Source organism: Pinus tabuliformis, chromosome Q (genome assembly GCF_031772625.1).
Source record: "Pinus tabuliformis cultivar Carrire ecotype Pingquan chromosome Q, CPIR1, whole genome shotgun sequence".
In the NCBI taxonomy this organism is placed as follows: domain Eukaryota; kingdom Viridiplantae; phylum Streptophyta; class Pinopsida; order Pinales; family Pinaceae; genus Pinus; species Pinus tabuliformis.
This window is the reverse complement of record NC_142296.1, coordinates 996,541,665-996,565,589: the sequence shown is the minus strand read 5'-3', so window position 1 is coordinate 996,565,589 and position 23,925 is coordinate 996,541,665. Positions and strand designations below refer to the sequence as shown.

The 23,925-nt window shown below is 42.5% G+C and overlaps 1 pseudogene across 1 annotated transcript in view; it reads right to left on the bottom strand.

Annotated features, from left to right (window-relative positions):
* The window catches only part of LOC149222824 (uncharacterized), a 369,394-nt pseudogene that overhangs the window by 236,664 nt on the left and 108,805 nt on the right, over positions 1–23,925 (bottom strand). The window contains exons 7-9 of the transcript XR_016249667.1: positions 11,132–11,333; positions 1,955–2,081; positions 1,699–1,776 (exon numbers count right to left, since the gene is read on the bottom strand). The product of XR_016249667.1 is annotated as an uncharacterized LOC149222824 (transcript). The remainder of the gene's footprint in view (positions 1–1,698; positions 1,777–1,954; positions 2,082–11,131; positions 11,334–23,925) is intronic.

The following is a 23,925-nucleotide window of genomic DNA, read 5'->3' as shown; positions in this document are numbered from 1 at the left end:
GTTTATTGAGTGTATTTCAATTTTCCACAAGAGTTTAATGATCATTGCATGCCAAAATGTCTCCACCATAGCATTTCTCCTGGTTTACATACGATATATTCAATGAAATGTTTTCATGCCAAGTGTTTGTTAAAATGCTTCAAAGAACATATTTAAGAATGACTGGCATTTACTAGAAGGGACATTACAGTGTCCTAGAATTCATTGTCTCACATATAAAGTGGATGCTACAAGATGTTTATGGTGATTTCTGAATTATTATTGTTATTGCCATCCCCAACCTATTGTAGCCTAAAAAGTTTGGGGGTGCACTCTAGCCATGACAGAGATGCATCCGCTATCCCCATCGTACCATGGCTCGAAAACTAGTGCAACATAGATATATATAGATATAGGTATAGAGATAGATATAAATGAAGTGTGCAAGTTGTCTAGATTTCCTGTACTTGTACATTTGATTTCAGCTTATGTTATCTTATTGATTAGGAAGACTCTGGTGTTGGTTGTGCAAGTTGATTTGACATAACTTTGATCCGAATTGTTTATGTGATTGAACACACATTAGAAGATAAAGAAGTAGATTTACTGATTGTTATAATCTGCTATAATAAGAGATTTCAGATCTGTCACATGTTTGCCTTGTGGTATTGACTTACACTTCAATGGTATTTATTTCTTTGAGCTGCCTTGTGAAAATGGGTTGAAGAGAAGAGAAATATTATTTCTCTAAATCCATATTTCAGATCCAACACTAATGCTAAAATTCCATAGGAAATAGATCCAAGGAACCTCAAGGTTGAGGTGAAATTTCTAAATTGCAATAAAAGTCAAAATCTCTAAATTTCAACATCCCTTTAGGTTCACAATGCTCTCCACCATGATCTTCTAACTCAACTGAGCATTTATGATGTTGTCAAATCTTATCATGGATCAACAATCTTGATCAGTCATCCTGCAGATTTTTTCCTGGTCATTGCAGATCCAGTTTTCAACATGAACACTTGTCAAGGATCCACTACTTCCTAAGTTCCTACCTTGTTGCTAAGCAAGGTCGTCTACCACATTAGGCTTGTTGGATTTCTTATCACCAGATGCAACAATCATTTCCCTCTTTTCTAGAAGCATTGGAGACCAATGCTTCTATATAGGGATTCTCAGTACTTATTAGCATGTTTTTCATCATATTAAGGTGTTTTCATTATTTGCATTGGTGACATTAGTATAGGATAAAATACTGTAGTCTGATTTTGAGATGCCACGTGGTTTCCTGTTGCAGTGGTTAGTTAAGATTTCATCTCTAACCACTTCTATTATTGTAAATAATTGAGAGCTTATCTTCAACTACTACGTAGCTTTTTGAGATATGTGCTTTATGAAAATAACATGTTATTTGTGAAAGTAGAAGCTAGATAAGCCTTTGCATTTCATAATAAAAATTCAGTCAGAGATTATGATTTGCACGTCATGTATAACTCCACTCTTGAGTGGTTTCGATCTACATCAACCATCACAGTTTATAGCAATAAAACTTCCAACTGGACATGGGCACTATTTTAAGAAGTAATAGAAAAGTGCAAAAAATATTGAACAGAAGAACTTTGGTTCCTAGATATTAGCTATTGTTTATAATCCAAGAAAAAATATCTTTAAACTGGCACTCAAAAGTAACTAGGTTCATAACAAGGATGCGATACAAACCTCAAATCCTGCATCAAACGGGAGACGAGAACTAGCTTCCTTCTCATTCCCAAAATAACGCCCAGAACTGTAATTTATCTGGAAAAACAAGAGAACTTCAAAATATTAGAATTGTGTCATATTCTACAAAATGAATAACCCAAACATTGCATTGTTAATCCATATGCAATCAAAAAGAAGGTTCAAGAACAAAATACAACAATCCATCTCAAAAGGATCTGACATAAAAGTAAATGTAAATGATCTAAAATCTTACATCACTGGCATTTACTCCTGCATATATATTTTTCATAAGAACATGACCAGGCCTAATGGGCAGCTTCAAGTATGTTCTCTCTATTTTGGTAGCTTGTCGAAAATTGTTATCCAGTCTGTGAACCACTCTGCAAAACAAGAAAAAGAATCACAATAATTTATTGATAGTTTATTGGTGAGAGAGTTAACAAACATCAAACAGATTATATAACTTCAAGCATCACTAAGGTTACCGTGGAGTAACTAAGTTAAGCAAATTTCTTTGGTGGGAGAGGTACAAAAAGGTCTATTTATTAAAAAAACAAAACAATGGTAACTGTGACAATTAGAGAATCCCGCCCGAATCAACTACTGCAGCAACTGATTAAACTTCTCCTATCTGTTAGTTACTGAAACAAATTATTTATTGTTTCCTACAGCAAATATCGAAGCTAATACAACTGCAGCCTTCACTTAATTAATTAATTTGCCCAAAACAAGAATAGAACAATAGAGAAAGATACACACAAGTGACAATATTTTTGGACAAATGTCCCCGGAAAAACCCAATGCGGGAAAACCAGTGCAATAGATTTGAGGGTTTTTATTATTATGTAGAAGTATTTTGAATACAACTCTGGATGCCCTCCCGGCAATCCAATTACAGAGAAAATCACTTGGCAAGAAAGACTGGTGAGATTACCTCACTCAACACTGTTGATCCCGGCTGATCCGGCAGCTGAACTACGAGTTCCCCAGCTACTTCTACGTTGCCCCTGCGTGGGCCCTGCGTCAGCCTCTAAGTCATTGCGTCAGCCCAACTGAGAATCGATCTGCCTTCAAGAGCCTTTTCCAGCCCTCCCAGCTCAGAAACGTCAGCTCCTTCAGCAAATACGGACCTCTGCTGTAATGTCCCTTCCTAAATAATTTTGGAACAAGGTTTAATTTTGTTTTATGGCGCCAATTTTGTGGTGGACCCATTCGATGCTATTAGGAGATTAGACTAGGAGAAGATGTTTTGTTTTAAAGTTAAGTTACACATGGGGGCCACCCTCACTAGGGAATTACGCACTCCCTAGTTCGATATGCATAGAGGGGAGATAACTTTTGCATGGTGTTGGTTAAGTGGGGCCCATGATGGAGGATGAAATGGAGGGAAAATTCCCCCACGAAAACTATATAAGGAGGGCAGCTCTCCTCTTCTCATTCATTCATGAGTGTATATCGATTTCTCTTGGTTGCTCGAGCTGCTTAGCCGAGTCACTGGTTGTTTAGCACGAGTTCTTTAGGCGAAGAGCTCACCCTTTCTTCAGGGACTTTGAGTGCCACCCTAGGAAGGTTTCCTTCATTTCTTCAGGAGGAGATTCACATTGTGATTTCCAGTAGTAGCATTTCCTTCCAAGTGGTGTGTATTTCTGGAGGACGCAGTGAGAGAGGAGGCCGAGTTGTTTGTGGAGCTGAGCAGTGGAGTTTTGCTGTGAGATTTTCTGGAGGAGAGGCTAAGGAGGATTGTCAGCCTTTGGGGGAGTTTGGGAGCTGATTGAGCTTCAGGCTTGGCAGTGTGACTTTCGCACTACCTGGGCCAGCGCAGAGGCAGTGTTTGGGAGCTCATTTGGTGGGTAGAGTATCAGCCCTTGAGGTTGAGCTTTGCCGTGGAGGTTGGAGGAGCCATTCGGGGTGAAGTTTGCTTCCTTTCCAGAGCTGGGAGGAAGACTTTGTGGCCATTTCTTGCAAGCCGTTTTGTTGGAGCTGCTTGGAGGGCGTAGGCCATAGAGGAGGTCGAATTTGGGTGGTTGGTTCCAGGCCAAACCCTTCTGGGTTTTCTTAGGTTTTGGCCAAGGAGTTTGTGGCTGAAGTTTCATCATTTTCCGAGCACCAGAGGCAGGGTTTCTTGCAGCTCCTTTCCAGCCAACAGTTGTCGTACCTGGGAGACAGCGCAAAGCTTTAGAGGAGCGGTTGCTTTTTAACATTGGGATTACTATCGACACCTAGGTTCTGTCTAGCTTGCCCTTGAGGCAAGCCCAGGTGCTCTTTCCATACTATTGTACATTGCTCCATTAATAAATAAAATGGCTCAGCTGGTTCTCATTTCTGTTGTGTTTGAATATTTGTTGATAGTTATTTTTCTATGCAAAAATCAAATTGGCTTTTGTATATCAGTATTTGTTTAAGTTTGGAACATTACATTTGCACTGGAAGCTGCTGCGCTGCAATGCGTAGGGCTTGCGTGAGCCCTTCCTGGCTCTGCGTCACCCTCTCTACCCTCTACGCTATCTCCTCTGTGTGTCTCTCTGCCTCTCTACTGAGTATTCTTGGCTCCAGAGAAGATCCTCCAGCCAAACTTTCTCTACCCATCTCTGCAAGAGCTCACTATCATAATTCACCCGGCAGTTGCTCTGCATCAGAAAATCGAACTTCTGAACTCTCTGTGTGTTTTTCCAGGTGACCGTCAAGCCTCCTTAAATAATTTCCTCGTTGACATTCAACAGCCCAAATTAGAAGCTAATCAATGGCTAAGATCATTTCTGCTTGATCCTCGTCTCTTCTAGATGTTACACCCACAGTTTATATTAATACCCTTTAATTATTTTATTTTCCTAAGTTTAGACTTTGGGTCCCTTTAAAAATAATTAATTATTTTAATAACACTGATCTGGGTGGAATTTCCCAAAATGCTTTCTGGGTTCTTTGGAATACATGTGTCTAAGCCTCCCTACAAAATTTGAGACTTAGAGCACATCCAATGCTACCAGAAATCAACAGTAACTGCAGCAACTCTCTAGATACAGCTATTATGCTTCAACCACGAAAATTTTAGATATACTTCAAGCTTATCATGATAGTTGTAATATTCCGTCTAATTAAAATTCTGCTAGGTAAATTCTACAATTTTGCAATTTTGGTGGAGAACAAATTTTGGGCACAAAACTTAGGAAAGGTGGCTGAGAGACATAAAATTTTGTGAGAAAGGAGGGCTCCCAAACATTAGAGAAAAGGAGAAATTATTTGGGTAGTGAATGTGGGGGCCACCCAAGGAGAAATTCGAACTCCCTTGAGGAATTCGACTTGAAGGGAAGAAGGGAGAGAATGAGGTCAAATCAGAGGGTCCACAAGGAGAGAGAAGGCATGTAATGTCCCAATTTATAATTTTGCCTAAATTTCTTGGAAAATTCCTTAAAAATTTTCATCATAAATTTCTCCAAGCAATTGCAGAACAAGCACCATGAAATTGAAACAAAATTAAATAGATTTGCAATGTAAAAACCATAATTGTTGCAAACTCATAAGAAAAACGTAGCTTTATTTAACTATTGGATATAGGGGTACATGGAAATAGTTGAGATGAATAACTGGCCTCCATAAATAATTTGCTGCATCACTAAACCTGGCTTCCAAAACTGACTACAAAATCAATAAGTGCACCTGTGAATTCTAGATGAATTCACCAAGGGGAGAGATGTGTACTCGCCTACTCTCGCTAAATCACCAAAGGGTTTCCATCCTGGAACTACCGCTGAAGCTGGGAACTCTCAATTCTCCAAACCTCTCCAAAAGAAAAATATTCAACTCCAAGATGTCCCAAATGATCTCCTCCTCCTTTTAAAGACTCCATAGATAGATCTCCAAACTTCTAGAAGTATTTTATTTTATTATTTTATTATTATTCTAGAAGCTCCTCCTTGACTTTGTCTTAAGTGACTTTTAATTTATTTAAGTCACTTTTGGCCCTTTCCCCTTAATTAATATTTTCCCTTTTAATTAAATGACTAATTAAAGTCATTTTTAAGCTGGGAAAATGGTAAATTGCCCACCATACTCTCTCCAGCCACTGGAAATCACTTCTCAGCATCCCATCCTGTAGATCTTCTCGTTCTAGTTCCAACGAGCTATTACACTAAGGTGTTTTGTCAAATATTCCTCTCGGAATGCCACCTTGAGTGTAATTAATTAAGTTATGCCCAATAATAACCTCGTTTTACGAGAATTATCAAAAAGCCACAGAACCAAAAACAAGTTGTGAGGAACTGCTCACGATGATGGATATGTCATACGAATTTTTTCGGATCCCATAAAAACTCCTCAAAACTCCCATGACACCCCTGCTAACTTAATCCTGCTCTTGTGACCCAGTCATCCTGTGCCCTAGAAATCCACCCTAGTTGTGTTAGTTTTTGTACCATCGGTTGTGTTCTAGCCACGAAATTTGGTGGAGAGGCTAAAATACATGAGATCTCCAAAACCCAGACATCGTTTCTGGAAATTCCACCTAGAAGTGTCTCAATTAGATTATTAACCATTTTTTAAATATTTCCTAAGTCTAAACTTAGGGAATATGGTTACTTAATCAGTATTAATTGAGATAAGGTGAATCATCTAGAAACTCACACGAATCGATCTAGAGATGATCCTAGCCATTGATTAAGTTTTAATCCTGGTCGTTGGTGCTCCAACAAAAGATTATAAGAGGAGGTCGATGTGGTGATGGAAAAAACACTTGTGAGGTTCGATTTCTTGGCAAATCGATTTCTGGAGTAGCAACAGTCAGTTGCCCGGAGAGAGAATCAAAGATCGAAGCAGTGTAAGAGGAGCAGAGACAGTGAAGCGGGAGGAAGATTTCCAGATCCGATGAGTGCATTTGCAGAGAGGTAGAAGAGAAGACGTGTGAGATTTTGGATGGGACCTTTAGGGATGACAGGTACAGCGACATGGATGAGGTGATTTATTTGGTTCCAGGATCTCAACTTCGAGAGAAGATCCTGAGGGCAACACACAATTCACTTCTTGCAGGGCATCCAGGTTTCCTGAAGACCTACAGGGTTGTCAGGGAACATTTCACATGGAGGGGCCTCAAGGGGGATGTCTTGAGATATGTGCAGGAGTGTAGCACATGCCAGAGGAATAAGGTAGAGCACACGCACCTGGCAGGACTACTTCAACCTCTACCTATTCCAGAGAAGAAATGGGAGAGCATCTCCATGGACTTCATCACAAGGCTCCCAATTGTTTAGGGGCAAGACTGCATCTATGTGGTGGTGGACAGGTTGACTAAGTTCGCCCAATTTTTCACTATTCTAGCTAGGTACTCAGCTTCGCAGGTAGTCGAGCTCTTCTTCAGGGAGGTGTTCAGGTTGCATGGTCTTCCAAAGACCATTATCAGTGACAGGGATAGCAAGTTCATGGGGGGCTTTTGGCAAGAGCTCTTTAGATTGGTGGGTACTGACCTCACACCTAGTACCAACTACCACCCTCAAACCGACAGACAGACAGAGACAATGAACAAGTGGCTGAAGGGCTACTTGAGAAACTCCGTGACAGGGAAACAGCGAGCATGGGTGAAGTGGCTACACCTTGAAGTATTGCTAGATATCACTACAACACCTCATATCATATGTCCATCGGTATGTCCCCTTTCAAAGTTCTTTATGGTTATGATGCTTTATCTTTTGCTGACATGGTGTTTGGAGACAACGGGGCCCCAGGAGCTAGAGATTGGATCCAAGAGAGCCAAGAGATACTCAAGGCTCTCAAGGACACCTTACAGGTTGCACAAAATTAGCAAAAGGTCTATGCAGACCACCACCGAGTTGAGAGGCAGTTTGAGGTTGGAGACTTGGTCTATCTACGCCTACAGCCATACCGGTAATCGACTCTCAAGCATAAGGGGGCCAAGAAGCTCAAGCCTTGTTTCTATGGACCATACAGGGTGACTAGGTGTGTGGGAGAGGTGGCATATGAGTTGGAGCTTCCACTAGGGAGAAAGGTGCATAACATGTTCCATGTGTCATGCCTAAAAAAGGCTTTGGGACAACAGGTATCAGCTTCTGCAGAGCTGACATACTTGGTTGAAGAAGGACATCTCATACTAGTTCCTGAAGCCATTTTGTGAGGTGCGAAAGAGGAGGCTCAACAACAGGGTCATCAAGGAGTTCCTTGTCAAATGGAAGGACTTACCTGAGGAGGATGCTACATGGGAGGGAGAGCAGGTGTTACAACACCCATCATTACAGTTGCTTGAGGGCAAGCAAATTTTGGCGAGGAGGATTGTGATATCCCTAGATCCATAAAAGTTGCTAAGTATAGCAAATTTTCCAATTTTGGCATTGGTGGAAATTTTTGGCATCTTAGACTTAGGAAAAGTGGGTAAATGGGTCCCACACTCAAGAAAGGGAGACAATACACATCCCTTGAGGGGAGGAGGGAGAATTAGTGGAAAGTGGTGGCCACCAAGGGGGTACGTGATAATTTATGGTAGCATCGGATGTGATCTAAGTCTCAAAATTTGCAGGGAGGCTTGGACACATGTATTCCACAAAACCCATAAATCGTTTTGGGAAACTCCACCGGAAGATAGTTTTATTAAAATAATTAATTATTTTAATGGGACCCTAAGTCTAAACTTAGGAAATTAAAATAATTGAAGGGTATTAATCTAACTGTGGGTGAAACTTCTAGAAGAAGACAGAGATCGAGTCCAAATGATCTGAGCCATTGATTAGAATCTAATCTGGGCCGTTGGTTCTCAACTGGAGGATTATAAGGACTTCGATGGGCATTTGGAAAACACACCAGGCAGATACTCAATTACTCGAGTAAAATCGATTTTCTCACTGGTCGAAGTTCGGCAAGAGGAAATCGATTCAGAGGGAGAGTTGTAGGTGAGGAGGAGAGAGAGGGTAGCAGCATCAATCGGGAGTGCAAGAGCAGAAGACGCAAAGCAGAGAAGGGACAACACAGAAGCTGTGACGCAGAGGGATAGTGCAGAGGCTGACACTGGGACTGCGCAGTCCTCACGCAGAAGCTGACGCAGTGAGACGCAGAGGGGGCAACAGGTCCTCTCCTAGATCAAAATCTCACCGGGAAGTGTGAGAGAACTGTCAGTAAATTTCTCACAGAGATTTCTCTTCTATTCTGCTGGTTGTATCTTGTACATGAGATTTTTGCTGAAGATTAATAAAGAAACCCTCATCTACTACACCGGTTTTCCCACATTGGGTTTTTTCGGGGACAATTGTCCAAAAATAATTGTCATTGTGATTGTACTTGTGCTAGTATTTTTCCTTGCATTTATTTTCCGCAGTATTTTAATTGTGAAGGCTGCAGTAGAATTTATTTCCGATATATTACCGTAGAAACATTGTCAATAACGTATTTCTGAATTAATAAGTAGAAGAAATAATATCAGTCACTGCAGTTGGATTTCTATCTAGAAATTTTCACAGTACGCATGGACCAAGAGTATAAAAGGCAAAAAGGAGGCATTTTCCGATCATCTTTTGACTATTACACTTCAGAAATTAACTCTCTTGGAGTTGTTCAGTGCAAGGGTTGGAGTGTTGTTGAGCACAAGGATTTCAGGCGAAATCCACACCAGTTTCGAAGAACTTCGAGTGTCTCCCTAGCTGGGAATTTGGGGAGCCCATTATGGGGCTTCCACAGGGAGTCAATTGCAGCAGATTTTCCAGTTGTGTGCACTACCTGGGCACAGAGGCAGTTCAAGCTAGCAGAATTCGGGCCAGCTACAGGATTTGGGTGAAGCTGGAAACTATAGGAGCATTTTCCCCTTTGGTGCAGTGATTTTTGGTGGCATTTTGCAGAGCCAATATTGAGCCAATTTGGAGGGACGATTTCATCTGAATTTGGCAGTGTGTGATCTTTTTTGGGCAAGCCCTGTGCAGGGTTAAGAGTTGGGCAGAAAGAAGGGCTATGTGGCTGAAAGCTTCTGGCTTTCTGGAGGGAGACTTGGATTGGTGGAGAATTTCTACAGTAGAAGGGTTGAGGATTGTTTCAGCAGGGAATTCTACCGCATAACACACCAGTGTCCAGCTGGGTAATTCGCACCATTTGGAGGGCTTTCGCATTGCTTAGAGTTGGGCCAAACCCTTTGAGTTTTTGTGGTTTGAGGAGAGGAGTCCGAGGTTACATTTTCAGAGCATTCCGAGGAGCCCTAAAATCACTGTTCCAGCCAGCAGTCAGCAACAGATTATTTCTGGGCAGTGCGTATTTCTTGTTCCAGGCCATTCCTCATCTGCGTCAGAGATATTTCTTCTGGGTTTTGCATAGCTTGCATAGCAAGCCCAGGTTCTATTATTTCAGCTCACTCTATGTACCCATTCCCAGTTTATTAATAAAATGGCTCAGAATACTTTGTTGGTGCCTATTGTGTATTGATTTTGTGGTTGTGTCTTTTATTTATCTTACTGTTCCTTGTACATTGTTTTGGTACTATTGTTAATTTCCATTTAGGAATATTGCACTAGCACAGTCTATCTGAAAAACTGATAATTACTTTTGATGTAGATCTTCTTTTACTTTTATTCCAATATATCATTCAGTAATTATACTTCAAAAATTCAACCATAAAGAACAGCAGAACAGTAGATATCACAATGCACTAAGAAGAGACAAAATTTATTCTAGGGAAACCCAAAAACAGGAAAAACCCAACAACCTTTTCAATGGAGAAATTTTTTGCTCAACGAGAGACACACCTAGACCTATGGTCAAACCTGGTCTTCCCCTCCAAGTCAAGCCACCCAATCTGATCCAGAAATTCGCTCTGCCTGATCTGACCCAGAAATTTCGGCCTCCTTGTAGCTGCCAGTTGCCCCAGAATTTCGGCCCCTGCAGCTGCCTAGAATTCAACCCCCTACAACAGAATGCCCAAAAAAACTGCGAACCAGGAGAGAGAGACTATGTCCACACATGTGAGTTGATGAGAGAGAGAAAGAGAACGAATTCATTTTCTTCTTTGTCCTATTCATCATTCTTGCCCTTCGCTTGCTTGCCCAGAAACTGACTTGTGAGAGAGATGTGAATTGCCCAAGTGGAGGAGGCTGAACTGCCTTTATATAGTGATCTGTCTTCTTTAAAAATTCGCAATGGGAATTTGACACAATAATAGATTTTCTTTTGACTCTAGCATTTAAAATATGTTTTACAATGAAAAATACAAGTACGTCAAGTGACCAAATATACATTATGAAGACCGAACATAGTTACAAATTCAACAAATTATAGACAAAAAAACTGAAGAGTTTCAAACCATGGAGTTGGAACTTGGAAACACAAATTAAATGGATTGTTGACATTGATTATAAATATGTTGGGGTATTTCTCCGGAATGAATCCAAAACGCTCCTTAAATATATAGGACTCAGCTAAACAAAATAAGAAATGGATATGCTGGTTTGTTCCTTACACTTTCTCGAAAGTGCCGGGAATAGTTGGCACAATCTCAACATTTGCTTGAGGTCTATATGAGACACTATTATCCACGCGTCCAAATTTTGTCAGGTATTTTTTCCTCTCTTCAGGAGTTGGCCAATATTCCAACCCTCTTCGTTTTGTTATCCAGAGGCATTGACCAGCCTTTGTCTCATCTTCTATAAGCTCAAGAGCACCTGCAATGACCAGTATACAATAAATTAATCAAACGCTGAAATTACACACATGCCCTTAAAGAAAAATCAAAGGTTGTTTTAAATCAAAAAACTTTCAAATTCATTGTCATAATTCATTTTGGAGCTCTCAAGGATAGAACTGATATACACATCCTGACCTACTAAAAGTTAAGGAGCCATCTGAAACAAATCCTTTGGTAGCAAACTTACTGAGAGAATATTAAGGTCATCCCTAGGCCTAAAATTTAAGATTTTATGTGACCTAATTCTTTATCTTTTGATATCAGGTTATACTTCATACAATATTATGATACTAGGTTGTTATTATAATAGTTTACTGCAAAGGTCACCACAAATATTGTGAAGGTTGTCTGCAGATCCCATTTGAAAGTGAAACATGCGTTGTTGGATTAATGTTCTCAATTCAAAGACTTCCAGTTTGAACTCTCTATTCACAATTCTGACAGTTGTCTTCTTCACAACACTCCCAAGAAAGTTTGAGTCTCCCTTTTATGTCCTCTTCTTTAACAGTATGCCATCTAAACTAAAGAATGCAAAAGCATCTTCCACAATCTCAGAGTAGATAACCTCCACTGCAGCAATAGGCACATCTTCTAAAGTTTCAACTCAAGATATAAGTGTCAATTATCTTCGTGTGGTTCCACATGATTCCACATCAGATATCACAGATCATCCGTAGCAGCTTTTTCTTTACCTTTGTTCCAAACATGTTAACTGATGCAATAGGATGCAAGGTTCCTATCCATCAGGTATATTACTTTTTTCATGGATTTTCCTCTAGCATCTTTCTATATGATATTTAGGAAACATCCAACAACGTACAAGCAACTATACCATGCTTTAGCTATAGATAAGCAAAATATGAAGGCATAACCAGAATCTTCGTTGCAACAAAAGAATTGAAAAACTTGAGTTATCAATACAGCATTAAGTCGCCACACATCCTCAAAATGCATCTGCCATAAGTGCTAACAGGTTTTATCTATAATTTAATCTCTATCTCCATTAAGCTTGTGTATGGCTCATCTCTTCGGGAGACAAGTAACAGAATGAAGGAATCTATCGTTTTCAAATTTCAATATTTATCATCAAGGGAACATTCAACAACCTCAACTTCTCATGCTTTTCATCTTAAGCCTCATTAGTAACAACGTTATTCCTTTATTGAGAAGATGAAGACAATGATCAATCAGCGGTCTGTCTACTACTGAAGCGGCTTAAAGCTAAATGAGGGTGAGGGTGTAGATGTTAGCCCCAATAAGTGTATTTTTCTTGGATACTGTTCATATTGTACTGACTTATACATATGGTCAATGAAGTTACTTTATATTCAACATATAAATATTGAGTCATGAGTTAAGCTGCAAGGTCATTGTAATGAAGTCCTGATCCCATTGTCTTCAGCAGGAAAGCCCAATTAGCTGAGTGATTATCTTCTTCATTGTGTATGTAGCATCTCAGTTTATATAAGAAACAACTTATTGTCAAACAGTATTGCCATGACATCATTGTGTATATGCATCATACTTCCATCTCTCTTGATCACATGTACATATGTATATAGACTGTTGTGCTGAATAAGAGCATAATGGCAGTCTCTGTTTTCTTATAAATGTTGTTGTTTCTATTCTCCTATTTATTTGTGTGCAAATACATGTTAATTTCCTCATCTCCTTACTCACAGGATTTGTGACACTTTAACCAAGAGTTGACTCTACTACTAAGAGTTTATATTATTGCATCTTGTCCTGATGTGTGTGAAAATTTGCAGACCCAGATCCCCTACTGCAGCAAACTGATATTACTTCTCCTACTTGTTAATTCATGCAAGTTATTTACTGTGTTACACTGTAAATATCGAAGTAAATACGACTGCAACCTTCACTAATTAAATTATATGCAGAAACAAGAACTAAGCAAGAAGAAATAACACACACACAAGTGACACCATTGTTTTTGGACAAATGTCCCGGGAAAAACCCAATACGGGAAAACCGGTGCAGCAGCTAAGGGTTTGTATTATTATGCAGTGGTTTCTGAATACAATCTTTGGATGCCTTACTGGCTATCTGATACAAATAATTGTTGATTTGGGATAGCATCGGATGTGCTCTAGCCATGAAAATTGGTGGAGAGGCTAAAGCATATGAGATCTCCAAGACCCAGAAATGGTTTGGGAAAATTCTGCCCGGTGAAGGAAATATTAAAATAATTAATATTTTTAATGGGTTCCTAAGTCTAAACTTAGGAAAATAAAAATATTAATGGGTATTGTTATCACCCCAAGAAACTCTCCTAGGTTGTATATCAGAGATGCTCGGGAACATTACAAACTCAACAAAAATGTTGGAAAATGGTGGATGAATGAAAGAAATGCTGCATATTCAAGCCAGATAACCACTTCTACTGTGCTTGACCCCAGACATGGGTGAACACCCCCAGACTACAAGGCTTTAGACCACCAATTACTCACAGTTTGAGGATAAGGTGATAATGGAGAAGACTGACCACACCAGCAGATGCACAGGATCCTGTGATGGCCGGCTGCAACCAATTAAAAGGTCTGTAAATCTGTTTTCTAATACACAGACAGGATGATAGCTCTCTGGCACTAAAAGAACAGAAACCTGCATACAAATTCAATGATACATGCTAAATCCTAACACAGAGGTGGGATGACAGCCCCTCTAATGCTAACATTAACAGCACATGAATAAATGCAAGACAGGCACAGCCTGGAACAAGAAGAAGAAGTGGACAGTGAGCAATTAACAGCAAAAGAAGCTTGCATTAGCTGAAAATGAAGACCAGACGCTGCAGGTATCACAGCAGTTACAATCTCCAGAAGTTGAACCTTACAGCAAAATAACACTCATCCAACACTCATCAACCTATTACATTGTGTTTCTGGGTATATATAGAATCTGTTTACAAAATATCTCTGCTATGCTATGCGTGGAGGTGTCTTAATGGACCACCAACCACATTTACAATCTGAAATGGGCCTCTGCTGCAATTCTCAGAGCTTTAATGGACAAATTGGCCTGTTTAGATTGTCTGATGTCCTTCTCTGGCAGCTGGAATGAATTATGGATTAAACTCCATGCCTGATAAATGCTCTTCACTGCTCGAGGTCGTCCTGTTTGTCCTTCGGCCATTCTGTTGTTTAATGCAGTTGTTGGAGCCATTAACTGTGCAGATACCGGATGATGGCTTCCTCCCTCCTTCGCGAGCTCGAGACAGTCAAAGGGAAATGAGATTTCATGGCGGGAGTAAGAGCAAGCCGGGGATAAATCTCAGCCATTGGATCGCAGAGATCAACGGCTGCGATCAACTGACAGGGATTATCGGGAGGACAGGCGAGTTAAACAGCGGAAATAATCCCAGCCGTTGGATCATAAAAATCAACGGCGGAGATCGCGCGGGAGGAACTATCGGGAGGTGACAAAGAAGATGCGATGAGGGCCGTTGGATCACCATCGGGCAGATCCAACGGTGATCGCACGCGAGAGTTGCGCAGAGTTTAAACGGCGGGGAAAGGCGGTTTAGGGAGGCGGGCGGTATTCCCCGCACCGCCCACCGGGACTCAGCGATTTTCGTACCATGGGGCGCGATCCTGTAATAAAGCGCCGCCTGGCAACCCAAAACCACCGCCCCCGAGGGTTAACGAGCAGGCAGGTCACGACGGGAGACGGTGCAACTACCGTCGGATCTAACGACGGACGGCCGGATGAAAAGGAAAGTGCACGAGGTTTAGAAGCGGGCGGAGAACGCAGGAACCGTTAGATCAGATTGATCAACGGCTACGATCAACTGATAGGGATTATCGGGAAGACACGCGGACGATTGAATATGGGCCGTCGGATCACCGTCGGGCAGATCCGACGGTCATTGCACGCGAAAGATGCATGATAGTTAATCGGCGGGAGAATGGCGGTTTTATTGGCGGGCGGTTTTCCCCACACCGCCTATCGGCGTCGGCGGTATTCATACAGGGTGGGCGCGATCCAACTGCAGAGTTGCGTAGAGTTTAAACGGCGGGGAAAAGCGGTTTAGGGAGGCGGGCGGTATTCCCCGCACCGCCCACCGGGACTCAGCGGTTTTCGTACCATGGGGCACGATCCTGTAATAAAGCGCCGCGTGGCAACCCAAAACCACCGCCCCCGCAGGTTAACGGGCGGGCAAGTCGCGGCGGGAGACGGTGCAACTGCCATCGGATCTAACGACGGACAGCTGGATGAAAAGGAAAGTGCACAAAGGTTTAGAAGCGGGCGGAGAACGCAGGAACCGTTAGATCGGATTGATCAACGGCTACGATCAACTGATAGGGATTATCGGGAAGACACGTGGACGATTGAATATGGGCCGTCGAATCACCGTCGAGCAGATCCGACGGTCATCGCACGCGAAAGATGCATGATAGTTAATCGGCGGGAGAATGGCGGTTTTATTGGCAGGCGGTTTTCCCCGCACCGCCTATCGGCGTCGGCGGTATTCGTACAGGGTGGGCACGATCCAACAGATTCGTGACGCGTGGCAGCCCAAAACCACTGCCCCCGCAAGTTATCGCGTGCGCAGGTCGCGCGATCGGGGGATGCGTCAACCGTCGGATCTGTGATGGACGGTCAGATCACAAGGAACGAGCGCAAAGTTTAACGCGCGGGAAAAGTGACGAGAACCGTTGGATCGCGGCGATCAACGGTAAAGATTTAGCAAACAACGAGAGGTTAAAATAGCACGGGTCATATGATTGGGTTATATGGGTTCAACACTATAAGCGCCCGGGGCTAAACTGAAACGGGGCTCCGATGGATTTCGGGGTTTATGGAGAAGATTCAGAGCAAAACGAAGGAAAACAGGGGCAATGGAATACAAGAGAATAGGCGGGAGTGACAGGGGATATAGGTTTAGGAAGGATTTAGAGGAAAATAGAAGCAGCGAGAGGTTAAGAGAGTGTAAGGAAACCGAATGAGAGGAAGGTGAAAAGACTGCTGCGCGCTGCTTTCTCGGCACAAACCAGCCACCAAACCTGCATTTAACCTTTAAGAACTGAAGATTGTAGCAGAGCTAACAGGTATTAACATAAAACTGGGTTAGAAGGTTCTAAATGACATGGATCAAGCCAAATCTAATCTTAGCCGTTGATTAGAGATGTAATCTTGGCCATTGAAGACTCAACAGAAAAAGTATAAGAGGAGGCTTGAAGGTCAGTTGGAGATATACTGAGAGAGACCAGTCAGTTCGATTTCTGGAGTGGGGCTTGCTAAGAAATTCGAACTAGAGGTCTGGATTGCAGCAAGAGGTAGTGAGTACGTAACAGAGAGGCAGGGACAGTGCCGGAGGACCAGCGTAAAGTTCAGAGAGGCAGACGCAAAAGCAGCTAGACTGCGCAGTCACTGGAGGACCTGCGTGGGTGACGCAGAGAGGCAAAGCGGTGACGCATTGAGGCATGCTGACACAGGGGGTCTAGGAGCTGCGCAGAGGCTAGCTTGATAGACACTGAGCCTAGGGGAGGCGCCGGAGGATTTATCTCTGTTGAGTGAGCCAATTTGGCACCCTAATTGTACTCGAAAAAAGCTTACTAATAAAATCCTCCTCTGCTGCACCAGTTTTCCCGCATTGGGTTTTTCCGGGGACAATTGTCTAAAAATATCTGTGTTGATGTGTTTGATTCTTGTGCATGTATTTGTTTCGGTATTATGGTGTGATATCTGCAGTAGAATTTATTTTAATATTTACAGAAGGGATTTCGTAAATAACTTATTGGAAAATAAGTAGGTAAAATAAATCAGTGGCTGCAGTAATAGAATTTTCACAAGAATCTGACTGGCAGAGAAATTAGAGAGAAATACCTCACACTATCACTGGAAATTCGACCCTGATCCAGCCACTGAATGGCTAGCCCCAAGCTACCTCTGTGCAGCCTCAGCGCAATCACTGTGTTGCTCAGCATCACGCCTTCTGGGGACTGCGTCACTCCTTCTGGTTGATTGATCTATTAGTTGAATGCTCTATCCTCTGGCCCTCCGATCTCACACCCCAGATCCTGACACTAGATCTGATCTGCTCCTCAGCAAAATTACGAATCTCCTCAAGGTCTTTGCGTTGCCTCAGTGTGGCTTTATGTTGCCCAACGTGGCTCTGCGCTGCCTCTTTTGGATCTTTCTCTGCCTCCTCTGCAATGCATCCCTGGATTAGGAAACTCTCCAACTGGAAAACTATCTCTGCCCCTCACTGTAAGAAATCTCCTTGATGACCTCTCCAGCAACTATTGTGCTGCTCTCTTGAGAAAATCGATCTCTGATCTCTCACTCAATGTATCTTCCAAATGCCCATCGAAGTCCTTATAATCTTCTCGTTGAGTAATAAACAGCCCAGATTAGATTCTAATCAATGGATCAGATCATTTTGACTTGATCCTCATCTTCTTCTAGAAGTTTCACACCCAATTTAATTAATACCCTTTAATTATTTCAATTTCCTAAGTTTAGACTTAGGCATCGATTAAAAATAATTAATTATTTTAATAAAACTGTCTCCGAGTGGAATTTCCTAAAATGATTTATGGGTATTCTGGAAAACATGTGTCCTAGCCTCCCTGTTTTGAGGCTTAGAGCACATCCGATGCTACCAGAAATCAACATTTCCTCTTAGCGAGGAATATGCTCTAGTATTGCAACTTGCTAAAGCATCACCCTGACTCTGTAACATCTCCCTTTGCGCTGCTGATGTCTGACATCACTGCCCACCAGCCACTACGCAACTCTAAATTGCGTTGCATCCGTGCTGCTGCTGACTCTGCTGAACTGTTGTCAACTATGGCAACTTCGTTGTTGCTGTCGCTGCAACATTTGCAAGGGAAAAACATCCAAAATACTGACCCAAAGGTGTTCAGCGTTATGCATCTGTTGCTAGAGTTTTGACTGCTGCTAGTCTCTGCGCTGACCCTCTGAAGTCTCTGCATTGCTGCTAACTCTGCACTGTGCCAACTACACTGTTGCCAACTCTACTCTGCGTTCCTCAGTCTCTGGCGCTCCTAGCCACTACAACTGTCACTCTGCCATTCCTCTACACCAACTGACACTGGTCCATCCTGCTACTTTTGATATGGGCTACTGTAGCAAGGTATTGATCCATGAGGTGGACTCCTTAATGGACCCTGCCCATCTACAGCTCTTTCGAACAACAGTACTAGATCACCCCACCTCTCCCCTGAAGGTATCTGTCCAATCATTGCAAACTCCTCCTCCTCGATCTTTGCAGTTGTGACCTGCGGATCATGTTTCTCGTCCATGTCCTTCTTCTTGAGAGGACATTGTGTAGCATAGTGACTAAATTCACCACATCGAAAACATTTGATCTTAGAAATGTCCTTCTTCTTCCTCCATTGCTCTTGCTGCCCCTTTGATGCAAGGGTTGCATTCTCCTCCTCCTCCTTGGGCTTCGTCCCACTGCTACTACTGCAACAAAGTTTGCACTTGACTAAGTCTCGCCTCATCTCTTCCTGTTGAAGAGCGGCCCGCATCCCTTCCCAATCTGGCAATTTCTCTTTGCCCAAGATACTTTGGACAAATACTTGCCATTCTTCTAAGACTGAATTCAAGGCCAACCTCACCATCTCTGTAGGTTGAGGTGATGATCTAGCAGCTGCCAACTGATCTCGGACTTCCTGAAGCTTCGATAGGAAAGGATCAATGCGTTCCCCCTTCTGCATCCTCGCAGATCTCATTTTCTCCTCCAATTACATCTTTTGCTACTCGGAAGAACCTTGATACAACACAGCCAAGGCATCCCACATCTCTTTGGTCGTCCCTTTGCCAGCAATGTGACATACAACGTTATCCCTCACTCCGTCGAGGATCAATCGCTTGACCTTTGCCATCTCAGCCTTGTACTCTTTGAGCGGATCTGCATCAGCAAGTTCAGCTACCACACTATCGACATAGGCTTTGAGATCATGCTCATCTAGAAGGCGGGGGATCCTAGCCTTCCAGATCACATAGTTGGATGCTTCATCCAATCGATCTTGATCTCTCAACCCATTAGTTGCCATCTCTACCAACAAAAAGTCAAATTGCTCCCTCTCTCCTCTGCGCAGCTGCTAGGCTAGCCTACACACTCCTTGGTGGACTTAGTAGATCTGCTTCTCATTATTGTTGCTCAGCAACTGAGAAATATAATTCCTTGGCTCGGAATTCACTAAGGAAGAAATTCCCTCAAAAAGTGTCTTATTCCTTCTTCTGACGTTTTTCTGTCCTAGCAACTGCTGCAGAAAACTGCATCCCACCTGAAGACTGCTCAGCACTAAATCTGCTACTCCCTCTGCCACTAACAAATCACAAACTAGAAATCTTACCTCTCTATCAACTCACTCAGAGAGAGATTTTCCTCGAGAATCTTGCCCTCCTCGCCTGGACTGCACTATCCTTTTAGGGAATTCGATCTGCTGCCTACACAGCACTTCGATCTCCCTCCTCTTCAACGTTGGGTTCTTTCGGTCTGCTCTCTTGCTTCATCTTCGCTCTGATACCATTTGAAAACTTGGAGACCCAGATCCCCTACTGCAGCAAACTAATATTACTTCTCCTACTTGTTAATTCATGCAAGTTATTTACTGTGTTACACTGTAAATATCGAAGTAAATATGACTGCAACCTTCACTAATTAAATTATATGTGGAAACAAGAACTGAGCAAGAAGAAAAAACACACACACAAGTGACACCGTTGTTTTTGGACAAATGTCCCTAGAATAACCCAATGCGGGAAAACTAGTGGAGCAGCTGAGGGTTTGTATTATTATGCAGTAGTTTCTGAATACAATCTTTGGATGCCTTACTGGCTATCCGATATAGAGAATATGATCGGTAGAGAAATTAGTGAGAAATACCTCACACTATCACTGGAAATTAGACCTTGATCCAACCACTGAATGGCTAGCCCCAAGCTATCTCTGCGCAGTCACTGTGCTGCTCAGCGTCACACCTTCTGGGGACTGCATCACTCCTTCTGGTTGATCGATCTGTTGGCTAAATGCTCTATCCTCTGGCCCTCCAGTCTCACACCTCGGATCTTGACACTGGATCTGATCTGCTCCTCAGCAAAATCACGAATCTCCTCAAGGTCTTTGTGCTGCCTCAGCGTGACTTTACGCTACCCAGTGTGGCTCTGCGCTGCCTCTTCTCGATCTTTCTCTGCCTCCCCTGCAATGTATCCCTGGATCAAGAAACTCTCCAACTGGAAAACTATCTCTGCCCCTCACTGTAAGAAATCTCCTTAATGACCTCTCCAGCATCTGTTGCGCTGCTCTCTTGAGAAAATCGATCTCTAATCTCTCACTCAATGTATCTTCCAAATGCCCATTGAAGTCCTTATAATCTTCTCATTGAGTAATCAACAGCCCAGATTAGATTCTAATCAATGGCTGACTTGCTCCTCATCTTCTTCTAGAAGTTTCACACCTAGTTTAATTAATACCCTTTAATTATTTTAATTTCCTAAGTTTAAACTTTTAGGCATCTATTAAAAATAATTAATTATTTTAATAAAACCGTCTCCGGGGGGAATTTCCCAAAACGATTTCTGGGTATTCTGGAATACATGTGTCCTAGCCTCCTTGCAAATTTTGAGGCTTAGAGCACATCCGATGCTATACCAGAAATCAACAATGTGGATTCCCTCCCTACAGAGGACTGGGTTTATATGTGTAAAAATTTCCATACATGATATTTTTTGCAAATTCAAAAAGTTCACCTTGCAATAGAGGTTTCCCAGATCAAATCACTGAGAGCTTTCAGCCTTAACGCTGATCTGAAATATATAATTACAACAGCAAACAACAACAAATACTTCACTTCATAGTAAACCAAAACACTAGGCAGATCAAGAGAAAATATATCAAGCAAGTGCAGTTCAATTGCAACAAGTTACAACCTTTGTGTAATATTCCAAATTGAAAATTTACAGCAAATAACAGAAACATGTACAAGGAGCAACAACCATAAACAGGAATTCACATGCATATAAAAACCCCGGGAAAATAAAGCAGAACAACTGAGCCATTTTATTAATCTCGAGAATGATGAGTACGAGTAAGGAAAATGGAACCTGGGCTTGCTATTGCAAGCTATGCAAAACCCAAGTGAGACAACTCTGATATGGAGGAAATACTGACCCAAACTGGTACTACGCACTACCCAGGAAATTATTGTTAAAATTGGCAACTAGGGCCAAACTCCATGTGGGTCATCTTATTTATGGCAGCTGATATTTTTCTTGGATCCCTCTCATCAAGAGGTATAGGATTGATCTAAAGATCATCCGATTCCGATAAGTATTCATGGAGATATGAATTTATTTGTGTTATGGGACAATTCGTCAAGATCATCCAGCAACTAAATAACCCCCACATGTGCTCAACGTTTTAGTATAAAAGGAGATGACTTGAGAGTCATTTCACACACACTTCACTCTTGATTTCTCTCCACTCACTTTGGGTTTTAGTGGAGGAGAAATCTAGGAGGATGAAGCCCTAGACGCAGGAGGAATGGAGGCTAAACAAGCTACCCTAGCCGCAGTAAGGAAGACAGGCTAGCGAGGGTTTGAAGGGATGTTGGAGGTTAGCTTCAGGTGACCGAGTGCTGGAAGGAGGGTTTATCTACGCTGCTAGGAGAAGCCTTCTATAGGTTGTCTAAGGAAAACTTATACGTTGTTTAGAGGAGGTCTCTACAAGCCCTAGCCACAGTCCAACAAGTGCCACAAGCTGGTATTCTAATATGCCCTAGACGCAGGCCAAATCCAAGCCCTAACCGTAGTCAACAGAAGGTCTTGGATGCAGCAAAGGAAGGTCTGTTTCATGGGTCTTTTGGAGGGCCGAGGTGCTGTAAGGGAGGCCGAGGTAGCTCCTTTGAGGGCTGAGACAAGGGCAGACTGTTTCAGGACAACGTGGAGGTGTTCTTAGGTGCCCAACTCTTGGTGAAGGGCAGTGTAGGCTGTTGTGGGTAAGCCGCAAGCCCTACGAGCTATTTGGAGGGCAACGTATGGTGGTTTGAGTGGGCTGTAGGTGGCAGCGGAGGTCTGTGGTAGGCCGCAGGCCTAGCCACTCCAAAACAGGGCAGCATGAAGGTGTATTGAGGGTTGTCTATGCCCAGAACAACAATGAGGGGAGCCACCACTTCTCCAAGGGTAAGCCGCAGCTAAGGAGGGTTGTCTTGGTGACTGATTAGAGGCTATTACAACAGTCATATATACCCTAACTAGTCACTGTCATAACAGCAGCAAATGCATTCTCAGAACTGTTGACTTGCAGCGGATAGGTGGTGTCAGATGTTTCATGGTGGATACATGGGACAGCAACAACATGGTGCAGCAATTGCACATGGGACAGCAGCATGGTGCAGCAAGCACATGGGACAGCAATGTGGCAGCATGGTGCAGCAATGGCACACGGGACAACAGTGTGGCAACATGGTGCAACATTGGCACATGCGACAGCAATGGTACATGATGTAGTACAATGATGGGTACAGTCATGATTAGTGATGAACGATGAGATGCAGCACAATGATGATGGGTGCAACATGGTGCAGCACAGTGAGGTGCAGCATGATGATGAGGAGCAGCACAATGATAGGTGCAGCATGGTGATGGAGTCACCTGGGAGAATCAATTGAAGCAGCATGTCTTCAACTGAGTTCAGCTGCCTCATGCATCATCTACTTAGAGATGATCTATGCTCTTATTTAGATAAGTCAAAGTGTTGACTTTTGTTGTATATGTACCATCTCTCTCTCTCTCTGCTAAACTATTGAAGAACATATAAGAAGAATTGATCAAGGTTTTCCCCACATTGGGGTTTGTCCCTGGCTAGCGCCACATCGTGTGTCCTCTTGTCTTGGCTTGTCTTCTGCGATTTATGTTTATGTTCTATCTACAATTTACTATTATGCTGATGTGATTGCTAATCCGGAAAAGATATTGAGTTGACCTTGAAAATTGAAATAAATTGCTCTAAGCATAGAACATACCTAAAATCTAACATGGTATCGGAGCTGAGGTGAAGACAAAGCCCAAGCAAGAGTGAAAGAGAAATCACTGCAGACAATTGGACAAGATCAAAGGCTCAATGGATTCCTCATCCCTCTTCAAATTCACCAAGGGTGAAGTCGAAGCAGAGAATATTATCAGAATGGCACAGCGGAAGCTTCTGATGGCCTACCTAAAGATCACTTCAATGGGAAGTCTGAATCTAAGGGTAGAAGGAAAGGCAGATGCCTTGGTTGTAATAAGTTCGGCCATTATGCGAAGGAGTGTCTGAATGGTAGGGACACATCACTTGATGATGATAACAATCATTCCAGGGACATCTTCAATGATCGGAGGAATGACCCTCTCAGGTCCTCAAAGAAATAGCCGACTCTTCAAAGAAAGCAAGGAACCCCGTGTATGAAGAATCAAATGTTGTTTCTGATAAGATAAAGAAGCATTATCTTATATTGGCCCTCTCCTCCAGACTCTTTGGGAATCTGGCTTATTGATTGTAGTGCTTCAAGGCACTTCATCGGATAGAAGGG